This window comes from Mustela lutreola, chromosome 7, assembly GCF_030435805.1.
Source record: "Mustela lutreola isolate mMusLut2 chromosome 7, mMusLut2.pri, whole genome shotgun sequence".
Classification (NCBI taxonomy): domain Eukaryota; kingdom Metazoa; phylum Chordata; class Mammalia; order Carnivora; family Mustelidae; genus Mustela; species Mustela lutreola.
The window spans coordinates 90,181,251-90,207,380 of NC_081296.1; the positions used below are offsets into that span (position 1 = coordinate 90,181,251).

Consider the following 26,130-nt stretch of genomic DNA (forward strand, 5'->3'; position numbering starts at 1 on the left):
ATACACCTGAATCTAGAACTCAAATGGATAAAGAGAAACTTTGTCTTTTCCAGCAACCAGAATCAGATCATATGCATAAAGAAACTCTAACTGTTCCTACTTAGGTCATTCTCCCAACCCTCAGCGCAATCAGTACCAAACAAGACACAAAGTTTCATGATGGGCCAAAGTTGGGTCATATGGGTCATATACTTGGGAATAGTCAGAGTGCTATGATTAACAGATTGGCAGGCCTGTCAGCTAAAGTCTTTCTGCCCTATTTGGTCATAAACCTAATGCCTAGCACCTAATAGGTGCCCCCCCCAAATTAGGTAAATAAATAATTAGGAAGTGGTATTATGTAGCCCCTCTAATCTAAAGAGGGGGCAGAAAGAGCAGCAAAATTCCATAATAAATGCCTACATCATATGGCTGTTGTAAATATCAACTAAGAATGTGACACACATGGGACAGGGCCTAACATGTAATGGCACTTTTATCTACAGTAGAGACCAGATCAGGGTAGAAGCCCACATTTTCCGTGTGTGACCTACACGTAAGCACCCAGGTTTCTCAGTCGACTGAATGAGCTAATAAGTAAACTCATGAATAGACAATGAGAAATCTGGATCCTATATCTTCCTGTGGAAAATGCTCTCCACCCTATCGCAATTTTGATTTTGTCTGAAGTTTTCCTCTAAATAACCAGACAAGAATCACACACACAACAGGGCAAAAGCAAACAGGCTTTGAATTACAAATGGAGGCATTTTAGTTGAACACCTACGTTAAGAAAACCTCCTAGAGTCTGGAAAACAAATCATCTACAATGGAATGTCAAGAAAACAGGCTGGTTTTCATCACAGTTCTTTCTCGTGGCCAGAAAGGGGCAGGTGACTTTGGAGAGCCCTTGCCCAGCAACTGGTGGCATTTGTAGGTCACATTCCAATCCAAGGGAAGCCAAGGGGAGGGGGATGGGTGCAGGAGATACAGTCAGAATGTCTGACTTGGCAGGTGTCCACAGATCTCATCTAGTCTAACCCCAGATTTTAACTGAAGAAGGAACTGAGGCCTGGAAGAAAGAAGGGGCTTGCCTGAGGGACACAGGGAGGTCCCTGGGAAGGGGCAGAACTGACTCCAAATTAAGTGCACATCCAGTATTCGTCCTCCACACCACACCACAGGCAGTGATGGCTCAGCGTGCCCCAACAGTCCCCCCTCTACCATGGCTGGGTGGACAGGAAAGCAGGTAGAGAATGGTAATACTTCAGTGAGAAATCAGTAAGACCTTCATGTGGTAAAGGGTCAAAGGATGGGAATTAGTGTACCTGAAGAATAATCTGGCTCCCACTTTCAGTCACCAATCCCCCATGAATTACTAACCTATACCTTTCCACCTGCCACATGAAAAGAATCCAAAACATGAAAAAAAATTTTAAAAAAATAACATGTCTAGCAATTTGAGAAAATAACAAATTCAGTTATTTTATGAACAGTTCATTTTCTAAAATAAAATTCAAGAAAAATGAACCAGACAAAAGGTATCTGAGCCTTTTCTGAATAGGAAAAACATACATTTAGGTGCCAAAATACTGACCTTGTGGATTTAGGAGGATTGGAACTAATCAAAAATCTAAGACATGTACTCACTTAGAGGGTAAGGGTGGACCATTAGTCACCCACCCCACCCCACCCCACCAAGAGCTATTCTGTCCTTCTTCACAGAACTCCCATTTTGCTAGGACTGATAGAATGCCCAGTTTCAGTTTATGTCTTCTGTGAGATATAAGTAAAGGACATCGAGGCTTTCTAGAAAGCCCCCTTTAAAGGGAAGGACTCAGAAGGCAGGCCCCTTCTGTTCCTCTTTCTGTGTCTTTCAGATGCTGGGATCAAGTGACTGGAGTTCTAGAAATCATATTATAAACATGGGATGAAGATTCATCCTAGGGATTGTGGAATGGCAAGCTGCAAAGACCTTGGATCTCCAAAAAGTTCATGGCCCCGCCACATCAGCCCTATACTGCCCACTTCTGGACATCCTACTAGATGAGAGGAAAAGAAAGTTCTGTGCTGCTTAAATCAATTTTCAGATCAGCCATTTCCTGACTAATACACACAGCGTGCCCTTGGCAAAGTAAGTTCTTTGGCTCCTCATGCCTCAGTTTCTTCTGCTTTGAAGTTGAGTCAGAGTACTAGTCAGCTTTAAAGAACATGTATATAATACAGTGATTTTAATATTCTGTTTACTAAAGCCCTAGCAAATTTTTGGAGGTAGTCCAAAGGACAAAGAGGGTAAATACATGGGCATCCAAATGCCCAATATTCAGTCAGAACAGTTCCTCTTCTATTTGATTTTTATATTGAGTTTCCAAGTAAGATTTCATGGGGGGGGGGGGGCAGTGGAGAATTTAAAGTCCAAAAGAATTTGAAAATCACTGGCATGGAAAAATGTTTGTCCTTTGTATGTGAGAAGGACACTTGGGGCACACCACTAATTCTGAGACTATACTTTTCTAACACCGCCAATGGATCTGATGATGCCAGTTCAGTTCTTCTGGAGACCAATGTCTCCCGCTTGCAGACCAGCGTAAGGGAGCAGTCTGAAGCCATGGAGCAGTGCAAAATGCCCTGACCTGAGCAGGAATAAAATCAGTCACACCCTGCCCCCGATACCTTCGAGCTGTGCTGTAACCTTCTGAAGAATAACTAACAAGCCAGAGAGCCATGCACAGCTGTGCTCCAGGGTGTTACACAGAGAACCAGAGGAATCTAGGGAGCTGTGTCCAGAAGGAAGGCATTTTGTCACTCATTGGCTCTTGTTACCTCGCATAGCCCTGACCTCTCTAACCCATCAGACTTAGTGTCCTTCTTTATTCAAGGGTTCAGTAGTCTTCCATATGGGAAAAAGTTCCCAACTGAGATTTTGGGAAGGGGAAAGGGAACGGGAATGGGAACAGGACCGGGAAGGGGAAGGACAAGTTAGGGTAGGAAATGGAATGGAGGCAGTCCTGGGATTTTCACAAAACGTTGACTTCTAATCATGCTATCTCTTAGCAGAACATCTCACCTGGGCCCTGGGGAAAGACCTAAACGACAAAAATCTTGGGCTCTTGGAAATCAGCCTCTGTCTGCCTGAACCTCTCACCCATCCACAGAGATCGCTTCAAATCCCTGAAAGTGATACACACAAAGCTCATTGCTTATAGAAGGCCCCTCTCCACACTAGGTCACCTCAAATCATAAGGAGCAGCAGAGGGCTGGGGTCCGATACCTATTCCACCGGAGTCCCTGACTCCAAATTCTGCATCCCAACAGACTTTATTTCAACCTTGACTTATCAATCAAGCCACAGCTTGTTCTACTCAAGCCCTTGGCCCTGCTTCTCTGAACATGATCATTGTCCATCAGCTTCTCTCACTTTGTTGGGGTCATGTCCCACTGCTGAGCCCTCAGCCTCATGAGCCCTGTCCTTCATCAATTCTTGCTCACTCTGCACACTATCTCCAGGATATATATGTGCCCATTCAGACCGCTTCCAGCTGCCAAAATCTAGACTCTTCTGGAAATAGTTAAGCTCTGCCTGCTTTCTTTCTTTCTCATCTTCTCAAACATCTCTACACAAGCACACCTCATTCAAATAGGTCATTAAAATAGCAGATCTCCTATTGCATTGTGTCTTACCTCTTTCTTTTCCACCCAAACTCCACCTTTGCAAATACATCCTTCTGGGTAGGTTTTTGAATGACAATGAGGGAAATTAAAGAGGAAAGATGACATTAAAAATTAAGAGAAAGAATTTGCAGGGTAAGAAGAGTAGATGGAAAGTCCGTTTCCTGTCAGATACCGTGAGGCAGATGGGAGTGCTAAATTTCGTCTCTTGGTCATCTGCATCTATTTCTGCCTCTTTTCTATACTCTTCTCTGGATCACAGGGGTTGGAAGACTTAAAACCATATCTTCCTGACTCCTTTTCTGCTAGGATTTTAGATGTGAATTATCTTCTGCCATTAAAATGTACTGACGTGCTATCTGGCATACAGAAGGAAAACAGAGATCATTCTTTCTGGGACAGTAGTGGCTGATAAGCATGCTCCCACAAACACAGCTTTCACAGACTCTGTGTTACACTCTCTAATGACCAGCCACAAGGGTAATGAGCAGGTGTCATACTGGCAGCCATTTCCCAACCTCTGGGTAACAGTAGAGAGTAGACAGAAGAGAGAAAGAAGTCTTTTTTTTTTTTTTTTAAGTTTTATTTATTTATTTATTTGACACAAAGAAAGAGAGAGAGATCATAAGTAGGCAGAGAGAGAGGGGGAAGCAGGCTCCCTGCTGAGCAGAGAGCCTGATGCAGGGTTCGATCCCAGGACCCTGAGATCATGACCTGGGCCAAAGGCAGAGGCTTAACCCTCTGAGCCACCCAGGTACCCTGAGAGAAAGAAGTCACTGGATTCAGTAAAGTGGATCAAGCCACATGCCCTTCGTGGGAAAACCTCCAGCTCCTTAACCTCTCTTCACTCCTCATCCCCATTACAGGGTTAAATAACTGAGACAGACACTATTCTTTATAAATGAACTTTAAAATAGGTACTATTGGAATGACTGCTAGTCCAGGATTCAAGTCTAGTTCAATGTTCAAAAATCAATCCATAAAGTCACCCACATTAATAAAGAGGAAAAATCCCTTGTGACCGTATCAATCGACGCAGAATAAACATTTGATAAAAACTCAATGCCTATTCATGATTTTAAAATCTCTCAGAAAACTAGGAATAGCAGGAAACATCCTCAATTTGATAAAGAACAACAAAAAGACCTATAGCTAACACACTGTAAAAGACTGAATATTTTTCACCTAAGATCATACACAAGGTGGGGCGCCTGGGTGGCTCAGTCTGTTAAGCTTCTGCCTTCGGCTTGGGTCATGACCCCAGGACCTCAGGATCAAGCCCCACCTTCTGCCAGTCCCCCTCTTGTGTCTCTGACTCTCTCTCTCTGTCAAAGAAATCCATAAAATCTTAGAAAAAAAAATCAGGTACATGGTAAAAAGGTCTGCAAAGTTGTCTGCTTTCACTACAGCTATTCCTGTGACTTAGCCAGCTCAATAAGGCAAGAAAAGAAAATAGAGGCATACAGATAAGAAAGAAAGAACTAAAAATGCCTCTATTTGCAGATGTCATCACGGTCTACATAGAAATCCCAAGGAATCTGAAAAAAACATTCCTCAAACCTGTAAGTTCAGCTAGATCACAGATACAAGATCAACATAAAAAAATCAATTGTAACAATAGAAAAATTAATTGCATTTCTATATTCTTACAGTGAATATATGGACACAAGTTAAAAATACAATACCATTTATAACCACTCAAAAAAATACAGCAGTGGAGTGACTGTGTTCACAGGTCTCTTGGCTACTAGAGAGTCCCATTCTGAGATAAGACACCTCTCCACCCTGACTCTAGTAAAGAGGTCAGGAAACCTTGAGTAAGAGTGGAGGTACTAATTTCGGGCAGTTAATTACATTCTTTCAGCATCCATCTCCCTGAAGTTTTCACTGGGCAAATCCTTCAGGAGGACATCCCCATTAGCTATTCATCTTTCTTTCGCACTGACTGGAGAATGAAGTGACTGTTGGCTGTGTCACACAACTCGTTGAAATTCACCCCTGGGTGAAGTGATCCTCAAATAATTACCAAATGTAGTTCAGGTAACTGAATTAGTGAATTACATTGGCTCCTTTGAGATGAAAGACTCTTTAGGAATGTGAAATACTTTGGTTCTTTGTTATTAATAACCTGAACAATGAAAGAACCCAAAGTAGTTTTCAATATGCTCCAGGAATGGGATGACTAAAATTAAAGAATGCAATTGATTTTCATTTTCCATACTTTTCATTTTCTATCCTTTTCATTTCAATAGTCAGGACTGAATATGACAAGTCATCAAATCCCCTCTGATGTTAATAAGGCACCAACTATAGAACTCTGGGAAGAGAAAAATTCAGCCACACTGTGGCAAGTAGGTGGGTCCCCTTTCTATGGCTTATTATCATTTCCTCTCACCCACCTTATTACCGTACCGTATGGGTGAAATCCTCCTACCTTGACTTGCTTTCATATTCTTCTGCCTTAGTCTAATTTTCCAAAATTAAGTGTCTCAACTACTCGCCCACCCTTCAGACAGACAACTGTACCCATCACTTGTACCCAGGAGGGGAAGTTGGATGCCCTCAGCTTAGTGCTCTGCCCTGGATACAAAAAAGACAGAAGCATAGAGGTGAATCCCTAGCAGAGACCTTGCCCTTGGGGCAGAAAGAATGGGAAGTAGTAGGGAGGGGGCTTAGGGCTGGCAAATCAAATGCCAGCCTATCTGAGGTTGGTAGAGAGTTGAAGAAGGCGGAGATGGATATGAGTATCCTGCATTTTTTAAATTAGAATTACAGTTCCTTGTTTCCAGTTTTCATTTTGAAAGCATTGAGGGTTTTTCTATTTCTCCTCCTTGCTTTTCAAATACCTTTTTAAATGTAATTCATTTGTTTTGGAATTGGGATAGGTAATCCATTCACATAGCTCATAAGTCGAAGGCATACAATTTTATGCAGTAAAGTCTCCCTCCCCACACATATGCTCCAGCCCTCCAGTTCCCCCTAGAGGAATCCGTGTCTCTGATTTTCTACATTTCCTTGCAGAAATATACAAGTAAATTTGTGCACAGCATCTCTCATCATCTTTTTTTTTTTTTTGGAAGATTGATTAATTGATTGATTGGGGGAGGGGGAAGGAGAGAGCAAGAATCTCAAGCAGACTCCATGCTGAGCATGGAGCTCAACACGGGACTCAACACGGGGCTCAATACATGATTCTGAGATCAAAACCCCATCAGGACCCCAGTGGAAATCAAGTCTCTACCAACTGACTGTGCCACACAGACACCCCACCTCTCACCAGCTTTTATTTACACAAATGGCAACCCAATATTTTGTTCCATTCCTTTTTTTACTTTATACCAGAGGTCACTCCACATCAGTACACAAAGAGCTCCTCGATCTTTCTCATGATGAGTAGTAATCCATTATATTAACATAGTATCATTTGTCTAACCACTCTCCCACTAGTGATCTCTTCCATTATTTCCAATTTTTTGATACTTCAAACAATGCTGTAATGAATAACCTTGTTCAACAGTGATTTCCACATCTAGGAGTATGTTGTAATTTAACAGAATTGCTACTAATAGAATTATAAATAATTCCTACAAGTAAAATCGCTGAATCAAAGATTATGTATATTTTTAATTTTGATAGATACTGCCAAATTTCCAATCCATGTCAAATAATCCAATATCTTTTACCCACTTTTATATTGCATTGTTGGTCTTTTTCTTATGGATTATGTAGCAATGAATTGCAAATATGTTTCCCAATATGTTCAATGACTTTTGATCCCCCCTTAAGGTTATTTTGTATGCACATTATTAAAAACATTGAATTTTTCAATCTTTTATTTTACAACTGCTATAATTTGTGTCATATTTTAAAAGGTTTTCTTTGGTCATAAATTACAACAAGAAAAGAGTCCTTATCTCTTCATATTTTTATGGTTTCAAATTTTTATGTTCAAAATCTTTGACCCATTTGGAATTTTCTTTGATAAAGTGTGAGGTATGGCTCCAATTTTTTTTTATGTATTCATTGCAATAGCTGGCTACCATATTGTCTAAACACCATTGATAAAACATCTAGTTTTCCCCACTGGTTTGTAATGAGACCTTTACTATATGCTAAATCCCTGTATGTGTTTGGGGTCTACTTGACATTGATTCAGTTTCATTTCTCTATTCATGAACCAGTGGTACCCTATTTCAATGTTTTAGAACTTAACTAAAATTAATTGTACTACAATTTTTAAAGCTTTACTTCTCTATCTCCCCAAATCAATGACATTTCTTCACTATGTCTTCTAACTTTGTTTACTTTCCCTCAGATAGCTCATGACTATTTTTTTTCTTAATCTTCCAGAGAAAGAAATTTTGCTTCTACCAGCTGCATGACATAGGCAAATAAATGAAATAACCTTGGGCCAGTAAGGAGAAGACCAAGGAATATCATCTTTTACTTTTCCAAATCCTAGTGCATGACAGGGTCTCAGGGAACATGCTCTTTTGTTTCTACAGCCATCACTTGAAAATCAAGTTCTATTTAATGAATATTTATTATATGGCAAGTTGTTTCAGTTAGGATGCTTTTGGCTTTGAGTCATAAAAACAGATTCAAGCATCTTTAAACAATAAGGAAATGCACTCATTGTGATAACTGTACTTCTTAAGGGACAAAGGGTTCAGTAGGCAGTTTCAGTGGCCCAGCCACGTGATTACAGACCCAGGGCCTTACCATCTTTAGGCTCTGTCATCCTCCAGAATCTGTTCCCTCTCAGGCTGATGGCAAGATGGCTTTAGTAACTCCAGGTCTCCCCTCCAGGCATGACAACACCCTGAGAAAGAAGAGATGACATCTCTTTTGTTCTCTTAGGAGCAAGAAAACATTTCTCAGAAGTCTCCTGTGTCTCGTTGGTCAGAATTGGGTGTAATGCCCATTCCTGAATCAAAATCTGGCAACAAGAATGTGATTACCTGCAGTCCAGTCAGACCCACCCAATGAGGCTGGGGACGGGTGAGTTTCCCCTAAGGCCCATGGCTGCTTAGAAGACTGCACAGACCTGCACAAAACCTGGATTCACGTAGTAATGTAAGTAGGCAATGGCTGCAGTTAACAAGTGCACCATTTCCCTCTCTTTCTCTCTCCTGGCTGGATTCCTTTGCCAGATATTCAAGAGTGCTCTCCCTCACACACTCTTACTGTCTGAATGGTAGTATTAACAGCAAACTCATTTATTCAATAAACATTTATTGAACTCGTACTAAACGCCCAATACTGTGTGAGAAGCTGAGGACTAGGAAAAGGAAAGATAAGGATCCTGATCTCCATGATGTCATGGAAGAGGCAGAAAATTTAGTAATTCCACAGTGCCATGATAAATGCTATGTCTAAAATTTAAGGGTGCTCTGGGGCTTCTAAAGACTGAATGACCTCATGGGGGGAAGGGTAAAACAAACAGGGACTATTCCAGCTGAGCTTTAAAAGATGAGCAGTTGTGTGCGTGGGCGGTTCAGTTGGTTAAGCGACTGCCTTCAGCTCAGGTCATGATCCTGGAGTCCTGGGATCAAGTCCTGCATCAGGCTCCCAGCTCCATGGGGAGTCTGCTTCTCCCTCTGACCTCCCCTCTAATGCTCTCTCACTCTGTCTGTCTCTCTCTCTCTCTCTCAAATAAATAAATAAAATTTTAAAAAAATAAAAAAATAAAAGATGAGCAGTTGATGGAGGAAAAAGAACATGCAGGTAGGGGAAATAGCCGTACAAAGGACAGAGAGGACACTGGCATGGGGCTGAAGTTTTGTCAAGCTATTGAATTTGGGGCTGACGTACTGCTCTACTCAGGGCACAAAGTCATCTGGGGGGAAGGTTTGGGCCTGGCTAGCAACATCCATTTGCATGTTTTAGAGACATCACCAGTGGATACCATCCCTAAGAAGTTCCAGCAGCAATTCAAGCTAATTACAGCAAGCACAAAGAGCAGATTATTAATTAACCTTCTAAGGTCTAAGACCACGTCTCAGAGACCACTAAATCTTTTCTCTCTCTTCACAATCAAGCTCCTGGCAAAAAAATATCCACACTAACAGTCTCCTCACCGCCATTCAAGCCTCAACCCCAGCCCACTGAGGTAACAATATGGTGGTTGTTCCTGCTAAGGTCACCAATGACTTCAGTAACTGCAAAACACCTAACAGAATAAAACCAACAACAACACTCTTTCACTTTCTACCTTCTTACCATACTGACCTATGGTAATTCACTAATTACCTCGATTAACACCTTTAGAGACCCCAGCCAGAGAAAATAGGATTTCTTTCTCCCATTTCAGTATGAAATTTGAATTTTTTTTTATAAAGATTTTTATTTATTTATTTGACAGAGATCGATCACAAGTAGGCAGAGAGGCAGGCAGAGAGAGAGAGGAAGGGAAGCAGGCTCCCTGCTGAGCAGAGAGCCCGATGCGGGCCTCGATCCCAGGACCCTGAGATCATGACCTGAGCCGAAGGCAGAGGCTTAAGCCACTGAGCCACCCATATGCCCCTGCAATTAGAATTTAAAACAATCCTCAATCATATTTTTTCCAATAGGACTTCATTTCTTTTTTTTTTAATATCAAGTTCTTTCATAAACAAAATCGATCTCTCTGGTTCTCAGTACCCCTGTTTGTTTAAGCACACGGGTGGTCCGCCAGAGGAGTAATCCAGCAATAAACACATTTCTATCTTGTTTGTACTGGGCTAAACAGTGTTCCCCCAAAAGATATATCCATCCAAAACTTCAGAATGTGAACTTATTTGGCCTTGGCAGATGTTATTAAGGTAAAGGTCTTTAGAGGAGATCATCCTGGATTAGGGTGAGCCCTAAACCCCATGACAGTATTCTTATAGGAGACAGAAACAGAATTGTAGAGACCATGGAATACCACATGAAGACAAAGGCAGAGATTGAAGCAACCTATCTACAAGAAAAAGAATGCCAAGAATTGTTGACAACCCCCAGAAGGTAGGAGAGAAACATGGAACAGATTCTCCCACAGACCCTCCAGTGCAAACCGTCATTGCTGACACCTTGATTTCAGAAGTCTGGCCTCCAGAACTGTGAAAGAGTACATTTCTGTTCTTTCAAGCCACATGGTTTGTGGTGTTTTGTTGTTCGAAGGGCAAGGCATTATTACAACCATTCTCATGCTTGCAATCTCTCTCTCTCTCTCTCTCACACACACACACACCCACACACACATATGTGTGTATACACATATTGCCCGCACTTGTCCAGAGGGATCCATGCCTTCATTACCCAGCTGCCAGTGCCTAAGCCCATTTCCACAATAGCTGGGTTTCCAGAGAGCCAAAGCCTTCCTTGCCCAGTATTGGTAATATGCTCACTTTCTCCAAAATTTACATGCCCATTTCACCAAGGAATGGCTAAAGGAGACTAGGGTCCCCCGAGTGGGGACACAGGGTAACTGCCAGGGTTCCCACCACTGCTCCATCACGGTCAGTGAGTAGACCTTAGGAAGGAATGAGGCCACTGGGTAGTTTGACCAGCAATGGGACAAAGTCAAAACATTCTGTTCTGGAGTCTTGGACGTCCGCAGCAAAGGCCTGAGGTAGAGGCAAACCAGAACACGGGACCTCTCCACCCTGGAAAGTTACCCTTCCTCACATCCCTCCAACCCACATGGCTTTCCCAATTCTCCCTTCACCCCGGTGGAAGCTCCCAGCTAGCCCAGGCCTTGAACCACCCACTCCAGCTTACTCCGCATTCATTCGCTCGCTCATTCAACAGACACCCACAGGCACCTACTGTGTGTCAGTCATCGTACAAGGCCCTGGAGATCCAGGGATGCCAGACCCAGGCTGCTGGCCAGGCCTCTCTGCGGAGAGCGGAGGAGCTGTCCCTCTGCTGCTCTCATTCCAGGCACGCTCCACATGAGGCCCTCTCTTCAGAAAACCAAGGCTTCTCAGAGGCCTCACCCTGGTGCAGGAGCAGTGGCTCAGAAAATCTGTCCTTTCACTTGCATTATAGGATTTTTTTTTTTTTTTTTTTAAAAGCAGCAGCAGCAGAAGCAGCGGGGGCAGCAGCCTTACCTTCCAAGAAGACTGTGGCTTAGGCTAATATTTACATGTATTTGCATTTTCTTTGTACACAAGGCTGGGGAAAGGGTGGGGAAGGGAGTTTTGCCAAGGAATGAAAATGTGCCCTGAGCGGATCCTCAAAGTGCAATGGCAGTTGTCAATTGAACAATCAAGAAGCGACTTGTTTAGCTACGATTCAGGTGATTTCTATTGCTCCCACCCTCGCTCTCCTTCGCTGGCAAACTCCTGTCTCCTTCGCTGGCAAACTCCTGTCTCCTTCGCTGGCCTGTGCGTCTGGTGGCGTCAGCTGTGGGTGAGATGTATTTTGTCTCAGTCTCACAGGCACTGGAAATCGGCTTTCTCCTCTCATTCCTCAGGTTTGGGTCATTTTCAGAGAGCTCTGTGGGCACCCTCTGGTGGCTGACTGACTGAAAACGTGACCTGCAGAAATTACAGTAGAACAGGATGGCTTTAGTTTACAGTCACGCTCTTCTGGTGGGTTCGGAAATTGTCAGCGTACCTGCTATACTTTGTACCACCTCTTTCATCCCACGATACGGGAGATGGAGACTGGAACGGTGGCTCTATCCTCTCAGGAGGCAAGGAAAGGGCTGAGCCAAGAAACATGGCGTGACTTGTGGGTTGCGGTTTTCCCAGGTCAGCCCGGGTGAGGGGGATAAGGACAGCAGATCACTGGGCTCTCAGAGGACTCATCTCTCTGGAGCTCAGGGGCAGGCCAGGCTCCTGGAATTGCTTTCCTCCCAGAATTCCTGTCCCTCTGCCAGCCCAGGGGGCAACCATTCCTGAGAATCTTCTGATCTTCCGGGATGGACTGGAGTGGGAGGGAGGAAGGGAGGGAGGAGTCATGGCGGGGGGCAGGGGGGGTGCAGTGCGGGAGAACCATCCCCCTGAGGATGATGGCCCCCAGGCCTTAAAATCAGAGGATCTAATGCGCATTACTGTTCTGTCAACACGAAAAATACCAACACCTGATATTCCTTAGCTCTTTCTCCAGGAATTTCATTAACCTTGGGATACTTCGTAAACTCAGTTAATGTTACCTTCATTTTGCAAAAGAGGCCCCAAGAGGTTCACTCCTAAAACGTGACTTCCCCCAGCCTGCCAGTGTGGGTCGTGACCAAGTTTTCTCTCCTGCCTCCTGGCGCTCTGGAATATTTACCAGTAGCTGCTGTGAGTCTCAGCCACATCCCTGTGTCTGTCTGTCAAAGCAAGCCACATGGGAACAGATGAATAGTGATAAGGCCTTTAAAAGGCAGGGTCTTAAGGAAGGCTGTACCTGAGGCACAGGAGGGTAGCAATATCACAAGTGGGTTCCAGAAGCTTGCTCCTATCCCACATGCCTTGGTCAGAGGCCTAAGCCATATCATTTACCCAGAAACAAAGAAGCATTCTCTACCAGGAGCAGTCTTCTTTATTGCAACCATTTTTCATTGGCTTTTTTTCCACAAGCAGGCCCCAGGGCAGAAGGGAAGCCCAGCTCCCCTCGAGCCATCAGTCACCCCACAATGGCCGTGGCAGCCCTGTCCGGCCCAGCCGGGTCTCAGAACGCCGCTGGGGGCAGCTGTAGGGGGAGAATGTCTTTGGTGGATGGCCTAAAAGCTAAGACTGGAACAGAGCCGAGATGCCAGTGTGACCACAACCAGAGGGAACAGACAGCTCGACTACCCACGGAGACACCCAACCAGATGTAGGGCTGTAAGTTCTGATAATTCTGAACTGAGCTCATGGGTTTCTCCCTCTAGCTTGTGCTCCCAGCAGGACACAAATACGCGGGCTGGCTTATCATCAAACCCAAGCATATAGTCACGTGGAGACAGAGCGGCCATCATGGTCCCCACAGCTAAGGGACCACTGGCTAAGTGCAGCCACCACTCACCCCCAACCCTTCACCTAGATTAACTCATTAGTCTTCATGACAGCTGAATGAAGGGGGTGCTGTTATTACCCCCATAAAACAGGACACCACGACGGAGAAATACAATAACTGGACCCACCTCACGCATATTGTCAGTGGTAGAGTCAGGAGTCACAACTGAGCATCTCCAGGGCCTGTGCTCTTAAACCACCTCATCCTACCATTGCCCTGAGTGTGGGGCCTGAGTTCACTTATCCTTCACAGAAGCAGCTGCTCCTCACACACACTAGCATCTCCATTGTCCTGACACAAAAACTGAATCACAAAGGAGTTAAACCAGGTTCTACAGCTAGCAAGAGGCAGAGTCAGAATTTGAATAGAGGTGGCTAGACTCCTGAGCCCCAACTCTAATCGTCACATTCTACCACCTGCCTTTCAGCCAGAGCAATTCTCCAGAGCTTCCACTCACTTGGTTTTGCAAATTTCCTCCTAGATATCAGCTAGCGCCATGCTGGTTTGCGAACTGGTCCTAAAGCCCAGAGAGTAGCCGTCCTCCCTCCTAAAGGCACATCGGAGAAGGCCCCTCCCTGTCTGCACACTGCTCCGGAAATGGGTTCATGGCCACCTCCCTCTGACTAGCAAGGTCAGAGCAGTCTTGATTATACCCAGGTCACCCCTGCCTATCTGTGGCTTCCAAGTCTAGGAAGGTAGCTCTTTCTTCCTTCCTCTTTCTTCCTTCCTTTCTTCCTTTCTTCCTTAGCTTCCTTCTTCCAGATAATCCCAATTTCTCTGGAATTTTATGGGATATAGAGGCAAATCCTGTTCCTCCACTGTCACCCCGGGACTCCCTCAGGTGGCCATTTAGGAAATTAGGGAATGAGTTGCTCAGCCCAAAGGGCCAACATTCATAGAGCATTGCCACAATTTAGAGCCTAAAGTCTTAGGCAAATTTTTCTTCTTTCTGGTTTACTGATCATATACCTGGCTGCCTTCCAAAATTGACACTGGCCTTTGTCTTTCAAGGTTTGCATCGTGCTATGTTGGGCAGTGAGTTTTATCAAATGGGATCAACACCATGCCTGGTGACAGTGCTGGATGGCTTCCATTTGTCCCTACCTCCATTCACACTTCTCCCAGGGTACTGACCAAGAAGGACAATATCAACAAATTCCTTGTCCTCTAGCTTTCACTGGGTTTGTCCAATGGTAGTGACTGGCAATAAATAAGTAGGCAGGAGGAAAAGAGGCCAGGTTGTCTTGCCAGGTTTCCTTGAGTTACCTGAGTCTCTCTACTGAGGCCGTAACATATATATTCCTGTATCTATTGGTAGGTAACAACCTATCTCAAACACTGAGTAACCTAAAATAATTAACAATTAGTTATTTTATTGATGAACCTATAATATGGACAGGGCTCTGAGACATGAATCAACTCTGTTCCATGTGGCATAAGCTGGGGCAGCTTGACTGGGGCTAGAGAATCCACTTCCAAATTGGCTGACAAGTTGGTACTGGTCATCAGCACCAAGTTGGGTGAGCCTAGTCAGGGCTGCTAACAGAGATGACCTTCAGCTCTCCAGGTAGGTCTCTCTTTGGGGCTGCTAAACTTCCTCCCAGCAAAGTGAGTGTCTAAGAGCACAGAAATGGAAGCTGCCAATCTGTTAAGGCCTGGACCTAGAAGCTGGCACAACATTGCTTCTGCCGTGTTCTTGGTCAAAGCGGTCACAGAGGCCCCTCTGATACAAGGAGAGAGAATACAGACCTCACTCCTGATGAAAGGAGTATCAAAGGATTTTCTACTTTAATTCCATTTCATCTACTACAGTTTACAAATGGTTTCTCCTACACCTACCTTTCCAGGGTCCCATAACTGCTCTCTCCCCTTGCTCCATCAGCCCAAGAGTGGAGCAGCTGGCTCCTTATTAGTGCTTATCCCAAGGTACTATACTGTCCCTGGTTAGATTTACCTAGACCCTGATCACACATTGTAATAACCTCTTTATTAAACTCCCTCTTGAAATATCCAGCTTGGGTGTACACAGGTATTTGCCTGGACCCTGAAAATATTTCTCTGCCAAGTGCCTACTTGACCCCACGGGAATGTTCCATGAGACCATCCTCCTCAAAACTTCTCCTCCCATCTCCCACCAGCCCCCAGACTCCCCACACTTCAATCTCCTTTCAGCTTTGCCTATCACTTTCCTTCTGGCCCTTGGAAGACCTCAGCTCAGTCACTAAGAGCTAGCTAACTTATCAAAATAACTCATGCTTCCGTGTTTCAAGGATGTTCATACTTCATGTCCACCATGCCCAGGAAAATGTTTATACTATTATACTTCCTCAAGAGTCAGATCTTGGGGCGGGGGGTGGGAGGTTGGGATACCAAGTGGTGGGTATTATAGAGGGCACGGATTGCATGGAGCACTGGGTGTGGTGCAAAAATAATGAATACTGTTATGCTGAAAATAATTTTTTTTTTAAAAAAAGAGTCAGATCTTAACCTAAATTCTTAAATTCTATGTTCATTAACACAGAAACTTGTGAACCTCCAATTAGGCTAATAAAAAGGGGTATTATGGTCAAGCTAACCTTTCAGATCCCCTCAAACCACATAGGCAACCTCCAAACCTTCCCACTTTCAATCTCTCAAAGTTTGCCTTGATCTTGAATCCCCATGCAGACCCTGAGATCTACTTTACTTCTTTTGGTTCTCCCTGATAACTCTCCTTACCTCTAATGGGGGACCTATAACTAGTAAGTCCAGGACCAGGGCAAAAGGGCATATTGACTGCCCCTGTGCCTCATTTCATTCAAAGACATGTGTATCACCAACTAGTGAAGAGGAACAAAGGTTGTCTTCCTAGGACACTGTAAAATAGCATTTTCTGGATCCTTATCTGGAATTCCAATAATTATGGTATCTGTCATGTATTTAATCAGCAGAACTGAAAAATGCAGTGCTAAACTCTTTCTGAAGCATTTTCTTACTTTCTAGTGATTCTAAAACTTAATTCATTAATTCATTCACTAAAGAAATATTTATCTGAACCCTTGCTGTATGTGGCTGGCAACGTCCCAAGCTTTGGGAATCAGTGATGAGCAGGAACACACTGACTGGAACATCTATCACTCAAAGAATCACACAAATATATGTGAAATAACAATTTGTGATACCATTTTCCTTGTATTATGAGTACATGTAATAGGGAGACTGTCATCATCAGGAAGGTCAGGGATAAATATATCACCCTTAAGTCCCGTTGATGCTCTTACCACCTACCAAGCTCATCTCCTCCCTAGGATGACCATGGAACAGCTAAAATACAAATGTTAGTCCATGTTGCTTAGAGCTCACAGCTGCTAAGGGCTAGGGACTTCCTCCTACAACAACCCAGTCAGTTGCTCATCCAGCCTTCCCACCCTGAGAGGTATCAGGAGCCAGGGGATGCCACTCCCATTAGTGGAGGGGTCTGGAGTGGGTCTTCATAAGATCCTTCTTCTGAAGCAGAGCGAAACTTGTTCCATGGTGGCATGGCCAGGTCTTCTATGACGCCTATCTGCTGCCATGCCAAGCTGCCCAAGGCATCTCTACCAACAATCCCAGACCCATTAATAAGAATACCTCAAAGGCAATGTTACCAGAGATATCAATGCGGTATCTGGCTCAGCACCTCTGTCCACATTTTGAGAGAACTGGTTTTTATAACCTCCCTGAGTCCACGTGCAACAGGGTTCTATGGACCTCTTTCTACCACTTATAAACTGTGGTGTATTGTCCTGATATTTACCTGTGGTTGCTTCTCTTCTTATAGCCAATCATGGCAGAAACTATAATCTAGGCAGTACCCAAGGTTCTCTGGGCCCCATGTTCACTCTGTCTTCTAATGAGAGCCAACTGCCAGCAGACAGTCCTCTGGGGACTTCTGTGCCCTCCTGACATCACCCATGTCGCTAGAGCAGACACCCCACCAAGCTGTGCCCTTCCCGGCTCCTCCCTGTGTGAAAGGAGGAAGACACATGGCGGCCGCTGCCCACACATGCGGGATGAGTGTTCCTATTGAGGATGCCAGTCTGTGGAGGCAACAAACTGTAGCTGAGAGAAACCTCAGTCAGAAAAGCTACTTCAAAGCTACTTCTATCTCTTACCAACTATGTGTGTTTAGGTACCATCCTGAAACAGCCTCAGTTCCTCCACTGACAGAAAATTGAGATAATACTTTCCACCTTCTAAGACGAAATAATAGCAACTCTAGTCCAGTGCCAGGAACCCAGAAGGTGCTCAATCAATGCTAGTTTCCTCTCTGTTCTGAAAAAGCCTTACGGGCCAAGGACCCTGAAACTTAGTCTGTACTCAGCCCATCTGCTCCAAAAGATTCAAACAAAGAGGCAAATACTTTAAAACCACACTCTGGTTCCCAAAATAAAGCACCATTCCATTGAGAAGAATGGCATCCTGAAGTCTTTGGAGGCAGAGAAGTCAGATACTACCAAGCAGCCTCAGGGTAGGGGACTTATGAGGGCTGGGGGAGAGGAGGTATGTGGGGTCTAGAAGATTCTCTCAGTCCTGAGGGAGCAAGTGAGAACATCAGAAAGGTTTCAAATGAGTCAGCGCACGTCTCTAAAACGCCACATTGACCCCACTCAGGCCAGTGACTCCCTGCCCACCGCCATTCTCTGAAGCAAGAGAAAGAATGACTACACAGACTCCATCCTCCCTCAGAGCACCAGCAAGTACCCCAGCTGCTCCAATCAGAAGAGGATCTGTGAGAAAGGGTCTGATGTCATCAATGAAACCAAGCGCTGAGTGGATCTGGACAACCCCTCCAGGATGAATCAGGGCTTTAAGAGACAACCCCCCCACCCCCCGCGCCCCCGGGCCTGGCTTGGAAAAAAGTCGGAGGAGGGAGTCCCCACTGGGGCTCAGCTCAGCCAGCAAGCCTGTAGAGAGTCAGAATAAATGCATGTGCTTCTGCATGCCCAGAGGACCAGACTGCCTCTCCTTGGGTGACCTTGCTGGCAGCGGTGGCTTTGTTAGAGTGCAGACTTTCATCATATTCAAAAGATTCTACATTTAAAAAGAGTAAAGCTGGAGGAAGCTGGGGAAAAAAGAGTCAGATAAGGCCTACTGGAAGAGCACAAGCCTTCAACCGAGTTGTTATCCCGGGGCCTGAGTGAGTAGTACACAAAGAGGGTTTTCTCTCCTACACACACTTTTCCAAAAGCAAGGGGTTGTTGTAATAATAGTGATAATAACCCCATTTATTGAGAATTGACCGTGTGCCCGGAACTCTACTGAGTGCCACTTTACATCTGGTGTTTAAGCCTCACGACGCCCCATGAGGTGTTCTCTCCGTTTCACAAACAAGGAAACTGAGTCTCAGAGATGACCCATCACCAGCCCCACGTCAGAAGTGTTATTAAGTAGTAAAGCCACGATTCTCAGAAGAAAAGTGTGGCATCTGAGAATTAGAGTCTCTTCCGGATAAGGGCTTCCAAGTTTATACATGTAGAGGATGAGAAGGATCTCGAAGGTGTCCCTGTCATTCACTCGGGCTTCTGTCTCCTTTCCACCAAGGGCAGGAAGAGTGGATCCCTGGACCCTCAATGGACCATCACCTCTTCCCTGCGAGCATTTGGCACATGCTGTCAACTGTGTCAGAGAGGACAACAGTCCTTCCCTTCTTATCACATCTGCTTATTTAGGAAGCTTGGAGCCAGGGCCAGCTTGACGGGTCTGTGACCTGAGTCAGGCAGAACCCCTTGCTTAAAAGGTCCCATGTTTGATTTACTGCTTTGTTGTTATTACTTGAAAATTCTTAACAAATTCTCAACAAGGGACCTGCCTTTTCATTTTGCAATGAGCCCCACAAATTACATAGCTGGTCCTGGAAGAGCTTTAGGCATCAGGCAGGGAGAAGCAGCCCGTCAAACCACAGTTCGTGTCTTTTGTCTTATAGTCTCCTCTCATGAGCAGTGGGCTCTCTGGTGAGAACACCACACATAACAGAGCCCAAAGAACATGGAAAAGCTCCCCTTGCAACAAATGCAGATGAAAGAGTTCCTTGAAATTCAGCGGTGTGGAAGGAGTTCATTGGTAAACGTGTTTTTTCCAAAACTGAACATCACAGTACCTGGTACCAACGGTTAAAACTGGCCACCATCAAGCCCAAGTTTTACCAGACTTGCTGAAAACCACAAACAGCTTGCTAGTCTTTCCTCATCCTTGCTTAAGCTCGGAATGCTAAGTGCACAATCATAGCAATTATCACAATTTTGCTCAGATTTCCGCAGCAATACAGGATCAGGAGAAAGAAAAGGAGCATTGTCTGTTGTCCAATTATGTGGAACATGTAGGAACAGGATTGTCTGTCCTGATGTCAAAAATCCTTGAGTTTATCATAACCTGTGCTTCAAGGCATGCTTTAATTTATGGTGTTAAAGAGCCAGATCCTTCAACAAAGACACGGCAGGCCTTAATCATTTTCCTAGGACTGTGATCACCTGAAGTAGCATTTGCCTTCACCTACAGACACAAGTGACAGTTCTGGTAGAGAATCTGTGTTTGTGAAGAATTAGGTTCCTCCAAATGTTGATTTCATGGCACTTAAAAGTAGGTAGGGGGGTACCTGGGTGGCTTAGCTGGCGGGGCATCTAACTCTTGGTTTCAGCTCAGGTATTGATCTCATGGGTTATGGGGTCAAGCCCCGCATGGGTTGGGGGGGGGGGGTCCATGCTCAGCAGGAAGCTCTGCTTGAAGATTCTTTCCCTCTGCCCCTCCCCCATTCACTCTCCTGCCCTCTCTCTCTCTAAAATGAAAGAAAAGAAGAAAGGAAGAGAGAAAGAAAAGTAGGTAGGTAATATGAGCCCAGGTAGATGTAAAGGACCAAATTAAATGAAAAGCAAGCAGAGTTTTTAAAGAGAGGAGAAACTATTTTGACATCTATTTCCCCCCTCCCTCCATACACTCTTCCCCCCTCCCTCCATACACTCATATACAATTTTACCATTTTACCACCTTGATTCAAAGGCTAAAGATTTTTTTCCCCTTCTAGTTTTGGTGCTAGAATAGCTGACAACAGTAATGTTTAGTCCAGGTCATCATTCATTCATGCATTCATTCACAAGCTCAGGTCAAAACATGCAGGTACCCTGAACAGGCTAATCGTTTAGCCTCCCTTCCTTCAGTATTCTTTAAAGTTGGTTCAGTGTCTATTTAGTGTCAGAGGGCAAAGATAATTCCATATTAATTAAAAAATGAAAGTGTTTCTGTTTAGAAGCTCATGTCAACTCTCCTATTGTCTTCTTCTCGGAGTATTTTCAAAGCAAAACACAGCCTTGCAGAGGAGCACTGGAGAGCACCGTCTTTTATCAACATGTCTGAAACGGTGAGGTGGAACACCTTTTACACTGCTCAGCAGACAATATTTGCTTCAAAACTCCAAATACCTTATGTATGGGACACCAATATATGTTCAGGAAAGACAAAAAGGCTCCTCTAGGGAGAGAAAAGAAAGCTGCTCTTTCATCTTCACCTTTTCATCATCCCTATTCCCAACCACGCCCCCAGCATCTTGCTGTCTTCAGGGTCTTCCACATAGTAATAGTAGAATCAGTGGCGCTTTGGAGAACCCAGCCAGTATGACCCACAAACTCTTCCAGTGCCTTTGTGACAGAGACTGGCAGCCCACCGATCGTCTCTGGCACATCTCCCACATGCCCATCCCCACCTACACAGACACACACACACCAGATCAAGACGACTCATCTTCTCAAAGAAAACCGAACCCACATTTGCCAGAAGAGCCAGACGCTGACACAGCATCTTGTTGTAAGTTGAAGGGAATGGCGCCCACCAGTAGTTGCCTGAACCTCCACCACTGGGAGTTCAAGTCCCTGGAGCCACCTTGAAGTTGCCTCTGTGAACCAACTGGGGGATCCTTTTTGACAGGAGACCTTTATCTGGGATCCCTTCAGGAGAAGGGCCTTCCACTCATACAAGATCATGGATGCTGAAAACAGAAGACAGAGAGTTAGAGTCCAGCTGGGACTCTTTGGACAGGGGAGATGAGCCCCCCAGATGCCTGTCAAAGTGAGAGTGGAGAGGAGAGTGATGTAGGAGAAAGCTAAGGGAAAGCCGCCTGTGAACAGACCCATGGCAGGTAAAAAGCAGAAGTTGTTAGAGTTCACTATTATTCCCTCCTCCCTTCCATTCCAGAACTCTCCTGAAGGATCTCCTGGGATGTGCAGCAAGTGAGGAGTGATAGCTTCTTGCCCACATTTACTCCTTGCATAATTTCCTCTTCTAGCCAGAGAGAAGGATGCTTCCTGAACAGTTCTGACTGGGAACCAACAGTGATGATTTAAAGAAAACCACTAAGCACGACTCATAATGAAGGCACATTATGAGAACATTTGAATATCTTCAGAATGAGACCCATAGAGTCTTCTCCCTTGTGTCATTTATATTGAATGAGTATTACTCTGGGACTTTAAATTATCTTAATATGCCTTTCAAGTCACTTTCCTCTCTGTGAAAGCCCCCTGTTGAACCACCCCTGTCTATCATTGCTACTATCACTGCTGATGTTCCTAAACAATACCCACTCTCCACACTCTCACATTCTAGTTGGAGGTACAGGAAATAAAATAAAAGAGCAACAACAACAAATCCAAGCAAGGTAAAGAGTGCAACTGTCCAGAGTGTTGCAGATGGAAAGTGCTGGAAGAATCAGGGGCGAGAGAGCTTTAAGCAGAGGCAAGCAGGCCAGGAGTGCCACTAGAGTAGAGGAGAATGGCAAGGATTGTGAGGCAAAGGGCAGATCTGCTCAAGAGGGAAAGAATTCTTCAGTCCAAACTAGACCACTCATTCAAAATGGAAGAGCTCAAGACAATGGTATACAGAGAAAACTTAGATTTGTAGATTTTGACAGCTTTTATGGTGTAAATACTCCCTTCATGGCTCATTTCCAACTACCAACATGATATCACTGAACACACAGTTGGAAAGATATGTACCAAATTGGCTTTCTCCAGGTAAATGCAAGTTGGCTCAAGAACACCACTGACCTATTACTTAAGTTTAGCCCAGTTTCATTAGCCCCCAGACAAAACTGTTCAAGACTGAGATAGGCTGACACAGAGAATGACTCGGCTACATCAATACATTATATGTTGCCGCCTCCATATATACAATATGGGGAACTTGGCCTGTTTTCACCGTTGTAATTCCCTGAATACTATTTGCAACTCTATGGCCCACCTCTAGTCTTAATATTCCTTTTATAAAGGAAAGGGAGTCTTACCAGGCTCTGTTCAGCCTTTTGTGCTAAGAGAATGTACACTAGCCCAATCTACATGGTTACCACCATTGCTGATCCCCCTGACAGCACCTCCCCAAATTATCTTTGGATCTACCCAGAAGCACAGGGGGTTATTTACTGTGTCCATTCATTGTGCTAAAATGGTGATCTTGAGCTCTGGCCTGGAAACTGTGCCGCTAGAACTTCTAGAGGTAAACATACATCAAGACTCTCTGAACTCAAGGCTTCTTTTGTGCTTCACAGAGCAACTGGAAGCATTTTAAAAAAAAAAAGAAAGAAAGAAAGAAAGAAAGAAAGAAAGAAAGAAAGAAAGAAAGAAAGAAAAAAAAAAAAGGACTACCGGGCAGAGCTTGGACAGGAAGCTGGACTCCATGGGGCCCTTCCAACATTACCCTAATTCTTCTTTAATAGCACTCTAGGAAAAGGATATGATTCCATGGGTCGGGTTATAGCAACACTTCAGGACCAACATCAACTGCCAAGGCAAGTAGGGTAATGGGAAGTGGTTGAATGGGGGCAAAAGAGAGCCTCTGGGGAAGAGAGAGATCAGTGTCTAGTCTATGAGTCCTGTATAAAGGATTTTTCTTCCATCCCATAAGTGTCTCAAAGGCAGAGAAGATTCAAGTGCAAAGGAATGAAAACAAACATCTTCCAAGCTATCCTTTACCTTTTTTCCAGTTAGAGATATATGCAGGTTTTCTCAGAAAACAAGACAAGCCAGAAAAAGAAATAAAGAACCAAAATATATCATGAATATTAATAGAAATATATATGCGGGCTTTTTAAAAATTTGTCATCCAAATCCTGCTCCCAATTATTATTTAAGACCCTGGTTATGGTACAATTAGAAGGAAACATTCTAGATAGCGGTTGTGAGACACAGTCAATAAGCCCATTTATTATAATATCTTGGAAAAATCTGAACTCTACAACCATTCTCTCTCGGCCTCTATCCTTTGCTTTCCAAGTGAATTGAGCTAAATTCATTAGAAGAGATTTTATTGTATCATACTCCCCCTTGCTAAATACCTGACTGATTTCATTGTTTTCTCAGGCCGTGAACCTAAAACCTAATTGACAGAGGGATGTGTCTTCTCTTCAAGGTGCACATCCATCCCGCCAGAGGAATTGCTGCGTGTCTGTTACTGCTCCAAAGTTCCCAGTTATTGATCCTGATATTGCACAATTTTCCAATAAATCTTAATCACACCGACACAAATTAGCAGAAGTACTGAGAGTCTTCCTGAATATTCACAGGGTGAGAGATGCAGGTGGCATCTTTGACTAGAAACGCCTGCAGGCAATTGCATACCGCGTGGGGAAGGGAAAGAGATTTCCACGGGGAGAGCTTATCATTCCTTAAATATTTATGTTTGTTTTCTCGGTTATAAAATTACCACATCCCTCTCAAGAATTCCACCAAATATGTCTATTGTCTAAGGGGATTGTTTTGTTTTGTTTTGTTCATTTACTACAGCTTTCAAGATAGTATATACATGACTTTCAAAAACTCACTTTGAAAATTGAGGGGATTCTCTTTTGTCTCAGGAGAGATGGTGCAGGCTCACTGATTTCCGTAACATTTCTCTTTTTCATAACTGCACAGAGACATCACTCTGCACACTGTCAATACTCTTTTGGGAAGCAGAGCTTATGACAATAGAGAACTTGATATTGAACAAACCTTGCAATTGTCGCTGATAAACCTTTTCCTTGTGTTACTTGCAGCAAAATCTTAGGATTTCTGAGTCAGAAAAATTTATCTGAAGAGACCTCTACAATTTACTTAGCTTTACCTTTGCTATAAGCAAAATGGGGAGAAACATCTACTCCTACCCCACAATGAAAGAAAAATGGATAGCTGGGCTCCCCTGGCGGGGAAGCAGTATTCTATGGAGCACAGGATAAATGCTGGTAGAGATGAAAGTAAAAGTCCTCCTTCCCAATAACTTATAATCTGGGAGCCCAGGGTGGGCCAAAGTCTTTAACAAAAGCCCAGAGACAACTCTCTTTACTTACACTTGAGGATAAAACCGCCATTTTCCTTTCCTAATTTCCCAAGGTACTTCTTAGGACATTTCTATGATCAGTAGATGTGGTTGCTAACTAAATGAAAGATGATAGTCAGCTTGATTAGCATTTTCTCTCTGGCTGACATATGTACAATGCTTAGTCCATCAAAAACTGAAAAGATTGATAACTCTTGCTCTGAATTTTAAAATATACAAAAATCCAAATGAAAAGCATTTTACTCATTTTGTTATCACATCTCAATTTCATACCATTTTCAGGAACTTTCTAGGATATAGAGTATAATGATAGAGATTTGTGGACATCCCCTGAAGCCCAGGAGATTATTGTACTTTTTGGAGTTCCTTTGCAAGCTTCTGTTTGACACACATCAACACATCATTTACACGTTTTAATGTGATTTGTCAATTTGAAGAGAGGAGGGTATGAGTTCTAGGCTGACTTCTACAGTCAGAGAATGTCTTTGATGAATAAAAACCAATTGGAAATACTTTCAGTGTATGCTATAGAACATCTCTACTTGAGTTCTTCAAAATGTTACCTGGATAGTTAACTGGCTTCAAGTGAGCTAGTATAAATTACATCAACCTTCCTATTTAAAAAAAAATTCACCAACTCAATGGATAGCTAGATTTCGAGGAAAGAGGTAAGAGGTGATTCAAGTCTTCTGCAAGTGAATCTCTAATAAGTGTCTCTCAGTGATAACCAAGACAGTGGTGACAATGATAAGCTTTCAGTGGGAGCTGAAAACCTTGAACATCATGGTGTCAGCTTTCCTATACTGCTACTTTCAGGCTGCAAAGTCACTACTTGATCACCTTAATTATGCTTAAAATATTAAAATGTCACAGATTCTTTACAAAATATGAGTCTTATTCTCTTAAACAGCTATATCATTAATTCCGAGTCTTTTCAATATTCAGAAGATGCATACCCCCTAGAGAAGCCATTGGTCATCCAAGACTGTTTTGGGGTCTCTTCCCTAACAATTTTGAGGATACCTCCTTAGCAGGGTAAGATTTCTTAAAGAGTAGAGAGCAACCTGGCCAAGACACCAACTGGATTCTTGTCCATAACCCTCAGGGGACACCCTGAACGCTGTTAAGATTTCCAATATCACTGTCCTCAAAAAGGAGAGTTCCCACCCTTTTGAGAGCTTGAGACTAAAGTAACCCATTGCCTAGTGTTCAGGA

At 43.8% G+C, this 26,130-nt stretch overlaps 1 long non-coding RNA gene across 1 annotated transcript in view; it reads right to left on the reverse strand.

The window, feature by feature from the left end:
• LOC131836455 (uncharacterized) overlaps window positions 1–11,955 on the reverse strand; it is a 108,224-nt gene extending 96,269 nt beyond the window's left edge. Inside the window, exons 1-2 of the long non-coding RNA XR_009355621.1 lie at window positions 11,440–11,955; window positions 8,371–8,470 (exon numbers count right to left, since the gene is read on the reverse strand). This is a non-coding gene — a long non-coding RNA (uncharacterized LOC131836455). The remainder of the gene's footprint in view (window positions 1–8,370; window positions 8,471–11,439) is intronic.
• Between the last annotated feature and the right edge of the window lie 14,175 nt (window positions 11,956–26,130).